A 7,200-nucleotide genomic window follows, 5' to 3' on the forward strand; every position below is an offset into this window, starting at 1 on the left:
CTGTCGCCGCCGCCATAGCCTCCTACCCCTCCTTTTTCGCCACTGGATCATGCCCGCTTCTGGACTGCAAGTGCCGCAAGTTACAAATACAGTCGTAAGAGTGAAGTAAAATGCTGCTCCAGAGGCACATGCATCTTCATGCTCTTTGCACTCACGAAACAAATCCACACGGCGTTAATTCTTGATCGGTATTCAAGCGCGCGAAGACAAGGATGCAGCACTTTGGCATGCCAAGGAAGCTTTGATCATGCCGCCAGAACGGTAAGACTTGCGTTAGACGAGTTGCCCCTTTTTCTTGCGGTGCTGAGCTTTCGTAAAAATTTCCACGTGTTCTCAAACGAAATTTTCACCGTTCGGGGTTTTAACAAACTTCTTCGGTAAAGGACAACGAACGAGCAGAAAACATGTCTTCAGCTTACTGCCGCCCAGCCTCCGCGACGCTCCAAAAGGTTGACTGATAATCTTTGTCCCAAGGTGGCCATCCGGTGGCCGCACCTGAGCTGCAACGACCAAGCGGAGACACGCGATCCAGCAAATTGTCGTGGAGATCAATGGTATTGCTTGCACGGCGTACTATTAGTCTTCAGAGCAAACACAAGTGTCGCTGCGGTCGCCACGTCTTGATTGGGTGAGGTGTACCGTGACGTCTGGTGATGGACTCCGCTTCGCGTTCTGGCATCTAGCTGGCTTCCCTGCGCCCGTTTCCTCACGATCGGAGGTTTGTGATCATGCTGACCTACTGTTCAGCGCTGCAATGCAATTTCTAAAAAGAAGCTGGTATCATATTCTACCACCCGAAAACTTCGAGATTAAAAAGAGCATGGACAGTCAGACTAAGGATGGGAAAGGCACCGTCAACATCGGCCGTTGTGAGCTGTAAGCACGTTGAGAAGCGGGGCTTCGTTTACCCAGTGTACAAGGCGCTGGGTGAGACTTATGCCGGCAGAATTTTCATAGCTTTTCCAACCGTGTTTGTCACGTTTACCCTTATAATTGGGTTATAAGTATGGAAAGCTATCGGTGGAGGCAACTCCGTCCATGAACCCCCCCGCCCCCTCCACACGATATAAGGCGGTTGTGCAAGGGGTTGTGGAAGCGGCGGTGTAAGTGTTTCAGACACTGAAATTCTGTTCTTTGCAGATTCATGAGTTAAGCACGAGACACATGCGCGAAAAATCCATCCGATCCGACGTCCGATCCGACAGTACGACTGCCTGATCCGAAAAATTTGGTCGCTTCAGGTGTCAGATCGGCGATCCGACATGCGTCAAACGCGCCAGATAGTTTCGCACGGCGGACGGATTGTCGGATGCGTCCAGCCAATGACAGCACAGCTAGCGCGAACGTCATGATGACATACTTGGTCTGTCGGGACGAATAAGAAAACGGGACGGGCGACGGGAAGCCGGACGTGTAGATCCCGCCGATCCATTCGAGAAAGATGGCCCCGGCAAAGAATGCACGCGCTAACAAGAACGAGCTCCTAGCTTCGCTCGTGCGAGCTAAACCATCAATCTGGGACCAGAGATCTATGAACGCGGACCTCCGCTGGAGTGCTTGGAAGTTGGATCTCCTGGGCGGAGCCGAACAGATTGTTGTGTCGCTTGCAAGGTCGGAAGCGTGTGCATGTGTCTCAATTCGGAGCGGCGTTCGGACTGTCGGATCGGACGATTCTGCCGTCCATTTGTCTCGCGCTTTAGGAGAACATCAGACCCCGCTTTGCGGACATACAAATGGCATTTAAGTCAAAGGCCTTTGGGCGGTCTCACTTGTAATTTTCTCCCCATGGCCCAGAATATATTTAACATGTTGCTCGAGCAGAGTGCAGCTTTTTCGCTGAGACGTTTTTGTTTAGAAACAAAGTTGAAAAAAACTTCTTAATTTATTCAGATCATCAGCAGCGTTGATTGTGCGAGATGTAAATATACTGCAATGCTCCTGCAAGTGTGGTGGCATTTCTTCCTTTTCATATACCATCTGTGATTCATGCACTGTCTGCCCTGGAAACCATGCTCGGAATGTTGGTTGAAGTTTCGCCTGCAGCTACAGACCATACCTCAATAAGGCCGCATATAATAATTCGCATTTCCTACGTAAAATGCGCACAAAAAAAAAAAAAACGAAAGTAATATGTTGACAGCTAACGCCGTCTCGGCCTTTGTAGGGCGAGTGAGGGGGTAAATTTTGTCCTCAGCAGGACGTCACCCCGGCTCGCTGTAAAAGGTCGCCTCCCAAACTTCTTGGTGCTAATACTCTCACCATACAATGCACCTGTTATTTGTTTGGCCCCTGGTCATGAAATCATTCTCAGTTTGCCATTCCATCTCACCGAGAGCCCGATTTTGGTCATTGAGGTCTCAACCGGCTTGCACTGAAGAAGTATTAGCGAGTTCGTTTCACGGCACCCGCAGCGTGGAGCGGGTTCGTTTCGGCCGGCACTCCACAAGTGGTTGCACTCTCCGAGTTCGTTTCATTGCTGACACCCCACGCGTGCATGCACTCGCTGCACCGAGAAAATCGAGATTGCGCCAAAATGCAATCCCATCGTGCCTCGCTCCGGCTAGGCCGGCAAGGTGCTGGAGCAGATGACGAAAGTTTGTCTGCTACGATGTGTCGCAGAACTGAAAGGAAAAAAAGTAGATTTTCTGATAGAAATTGCGTCCCGCGGGCAACGGAATCAAACGCGAGCTTGAACTGTGAGCGTCTCCTATTTCATGAAGGAAGCAGTTGACAAACCGTGCTTTATTTGGAGGTTTTAAGTCGCTCTGTTGCCATAAAAACACTGAAATATACCAGTGTGTAAAGAAATGCTCAGAACAAATGCATCAGCGGCCCCCGAGATGTTTATCACCAACTTGTGCGGGTGAAAAATTGAACATTTGTCGACAAAACTGCCCCAGCAGAAACTTTGACTGCCCAATAAGCATCAGAGAAAGCTAAATTTAGTGATTTTACCCGAGGCTTGGGCAACATCATCATGTTTAACATTTACCTACTTCAGCTAACTTGCCCCGTCATATTTTGTTCGAGAAAGCTCTCGTTCTCGATGCCCTCACCAAAGCTAATATCTGATCCACCTGTAATGACGATTGAAATCGAAAAGTTTTGCTGGGTATTCCAGCAGACTAGTTTTAAGGCGTACCCTTTCAGTGGTCCACGCATAATGCCATGCTGAAATGGATCAAGCTTCTGCTCGGACAGCATCATCCATTTTCTTCAGTGTAAACGGTTATGAGAATTGAAAGATCGCAACCAGCTGCTTTGTAGACAGCTGGCTGCGGAAATTTACGCCGTCTGTAACTATCCCTATGACAGCCGAGTTGCTTGAAGTCATCGCAACTATAAACTACAGGCTGCAGCGACCAACGTTTGTAGATAAACGTTGGTAGCGACTGTACTCTCGCATTCCCACCCATCACTCCGAACAGCAAGGCGCCAGTTTCGGTTTGAGGTCGGTATTCTTTCTACAACATAGATGGCGGCAGCATCAGTCTTCCGCACTTGGTGCATTTGGCGAATTCGTTTGAGTCCAGTTCTCAGTGCAACACTCTGCGAGTGCGATGCATTCTGGGAGAGAACTCGAACGGTGCCAGTGCGTGTGAAGCGAACTCGCTATAAAATACCGCTACCAGACGCATCGTCTGTTAACATGAGGGAATAATAATGAGTTTGTTTGCTACTAGGTAGGTATCATTCTCTGACAGAAACAAAACGACGAACAGACTTGTTCGTCGATTGTCCCTTTTTGGCTCTGCGAACAGAGCCAAAAAGGGACAATCGTCTGCTATGAATTGTGTGCTGCGCAGAGTGAGATCAAAAACTAATTGAAATATGGAACATCGGCTATTTTACGGACGCAATTGCCCTGTGCTTCGTTTGGCTATGCTGATTTGTTTTCTGGCTGTGTGTAACTTGACACCTACTGGTGCTAAAACAAGAGCTTGGGACAAGCACCCACCTTACCACGATATCAATCTCACTATCCGAAAGAGTATTGGATTTAATTACAGAGTGCCTTTTCCATTGACAAGAAGGCCCCAACATTTTCTAAGAACTCCAGTAGGGTTTTGTTGTTGCATCTTTATACTCGCAACTCATTCACTTTGCCAATTTCGTTTTTCTAGCCTGGCTCAGCTGGCAAGCTGAGTGGCGAGTCTGAAACTGTACCAATATTGTTTCCGGTCAGACTGTCCATTATTATTTATTGTTCTTCCCTGCTATTGTGATATGTCTGCACTGTAGTCATGACAGGGGCTTGAATGGTGGCTCCTACTTTCTACACATGGGTCCTAGGAAACATTTTGTAAGTGATGAGGTGCCCACAATCATGGGCGTCAGCAAAGTGGCGGAAAAGGGGGGGGGGATTATTCTGAAGGGGTGTAGCTTTCAAACCTATAACTTTGAAAGAAAACAAGGTTTGCCCCCCTCCCCCTCCTTTTCCTGCAAAACGTACTGCAGATGCCCATGCCCGCAATCTAAGCCAACGGGTTCTGGAAAGAGGGTTTGTGGAACCTCTCCGTAAAGGCATTTTAGGAGTCCGCAAAACTCTGCCGGGAATAATTTTTTTTTTTAAATATGATTTGGGGCATTGAGTTGAGCCCAGTCCGGCCATGGCACATTCACAGCTCCGGGAGAAAGAGGAATCTACAGAAGAATACCTCCTTTCACTCTTCCCCCTTTTTATTCCTGGTAAACACGTTTGCAGTCCACCCCTTCCCCTTTTTTTACACTGCCTGGCGTCTCCCATCACTTCTGCCAGTCCAAAAAGGGTTTGCTTGCCACGATTGGCGGTTTCCTTCTTTTCTCTATAGCATCCTTTCTGCTAAAGTGGAAAGAGTGTAGACGGAGCTTCTTCCCCTCACCGTACCGTCTTAACCTGCAACATACTATACTCTCGGGAACAAGATAATAGCCTTGTATCTTTTCTGCCGCCACAAATGCTGTGCTTAGCATGTTTTTGGCAGAGCCTTCTGCTGCCACCACATGCCACGCTATGAAGTGGAGTGCCACGGTGTGTGCGTGCCACCTGTCGCATAAAGCAGTGCACTTTCAAGCTGCGTGGATGCAATGACGGCAGAAAAAACACCAGCAGAGCGGACAATACAGAGCATGTTATTAACAGCACTGGTTAATTCCCAATAAATCACAATCTGGATCATTACTGTAAAACCATTTATTTTTGCAAATCGGTCACAGAGGACATAATCGCGGCCACTAAATTTTGCGAATTCCAGACGCCTGCATTCAAACTCTTAAAGAGATTATAAAAGCAATTTCGAAATTTTATTTGATGTCTGAAATGGGCGTCGGGCTCATCTCAGACACTGTTGACCAAGTTCCAGCCCGAACAGAAGTTTGTGTGCCGCACCAATCAATTAAACAGTTGTGGTAATATTTGCGCGGGGACAATGCCTGAGACCCCCCCCAAGACGGCGGCAGAAAGGTGAACTAAAGTGCGCCGTCAAAGCGTGACGACAACGGGCTCCTCGTCAGGCGATTGCTTCAAACGGTTTAAACGAATGATGCGCTCTTGGTTTAGAATTCGGTAGTGAGATGTCATACAAAAAAGTAATTTGAATGTTGGATAATTTTTTTAAAGCTGTAGTTCGGAATTAATAGGTTTCATAGTGTGTATAGGAATAGGTTCCATAGCATGTGTAGCGTGTGGGATGACAAGGAAGATGACTTGTGGAAATAAATGACAGCTGTATGCTGTGCTGGTTTTGAGACGGTGGTGTGTATGTTCCTTTTTGTTTCCTTGTCTCAAGGAAACAAAATTTTGACAGCAAATTTTGAACCCTGCTAGTGCACACGTTTTTGATCCAAAACTGACTTCGAGACCCAGTAGGTTTCAAAGCCGGTTTCAAATAAGAAAACCAACGCAAAAGTCAACTTCGAAACCTGGGATGTTTTGAAGTGATTTTTGGCATTAGTTCCCGAAAAGATATGTCATCAGTTTGGTGGCCGGGAGCTAAAAGCATTTCATGCTTAAAATCATACTCATCAGTGCGGCCTTTATTATCCTCTGACTGAATCAATTCTGCTTTTATATGCGGGAGGGAACCATTTGGCTTTTCGAAGGCTTTACTGTGGTCATGGCGGCCTACTGGCTTTTCGGCTTCGCCCACGGCCAGAAGACGTACAATACGAGCTGCCTTCTTGAGAGGCTTTGTCTTATTCTAATCTACTCACAGCTATGGCCAGTTGCAATCAAGGTGATTAATACAATCAAGAAAACACCTGTAGCCTGATTGCTGATCACATAGTGCAATCGCCAAAGTCTGTGAAACTCCTGCCAGGATTGTTCCGATTTTCGAAATCATTAAAGGCTTTGTTTGTTTTTCTTGAGATGGCAGCTGCAAGTTGTGTGGCTCACACACCTAAGTATGCTTCAATTCATGACCAGCTTTATTCATTTATATTCATCACATTTTCTCTAGTCCTCCGTGTTGTTTCCTAGTCATCAAACTATTAGGCACCTGTATGGAGTAGTTACATTTTGTTTTTACGTTTTTATCAAAACGGTTTGTGTCACCCTGTCTGGAATTCATCACCCTTACTACGAAATGTCAAATTAATCTCACGTTGAGATACTTTTTAAAAGTGGAGATGACCGGCATTAAATGTTGTGTTTCTTTATCACTCCTGTTCATACTTTGTATATTACTTCAGTCAAAAGACACCACCAGTGTTCAATACGCCCCGTCCGAGCACAAGCTTTTCAGCCTAGATAAGGTGAGCGTCAGTGAGCACGTACTAAGCAGTACCGAAGGTAATGAGCGTGCACTGCTGCATTTTCAAAGTTTCATAAATGCTCTTTTTTAGAAAAAAATAAAAGCCAGGCATTGTTGTGGTATATTCATAACATTGTGGCTTTCTTGAAGAATGCGGGCATTCTGAAGGTGTTGCCGAAGGCTTGCCAGGGTGACAGCGCGGTCGAAGGCGACAAGTGCGAGCTAGTACACGCTCTATCACAAGCTCTTGTTCTGCGAAAGCGCTTCTCAAAGCCGCTCTTGCATGCCTGTAGCCTTTGCTGCCCTACAGTGGTAATGGTAGGCAACTCCGGCTGACACAAGAAATCATCCAATCGCTGCCACACTCCGTTTCCCTTTAAAGGGCTGGTGAACCGAAATTTGGATTTCAGAAAACGATGCAGAAGCCGTAGGCGGGACGCTACATTCCCTAAAACACTACTCGTAG

The sequence above is a fragment of the Ixodes scapularis genome, unplaced genomic scaffold (assembly GCF_016920785.2).
Source record: "Ixodes scapularis isolate PalLabHiFi unplaced genomic scaffold, ASM1692078v2 ptg000317l_1__unscaffolded, whole genome shotgun sequence".
Classification (NCBI taxonomy): Eukaryota; Metazoa; Arthropoda; class Arachnida; order Ixodida; family Ixodidae; genus Ixodes; species Ixodes scapularis.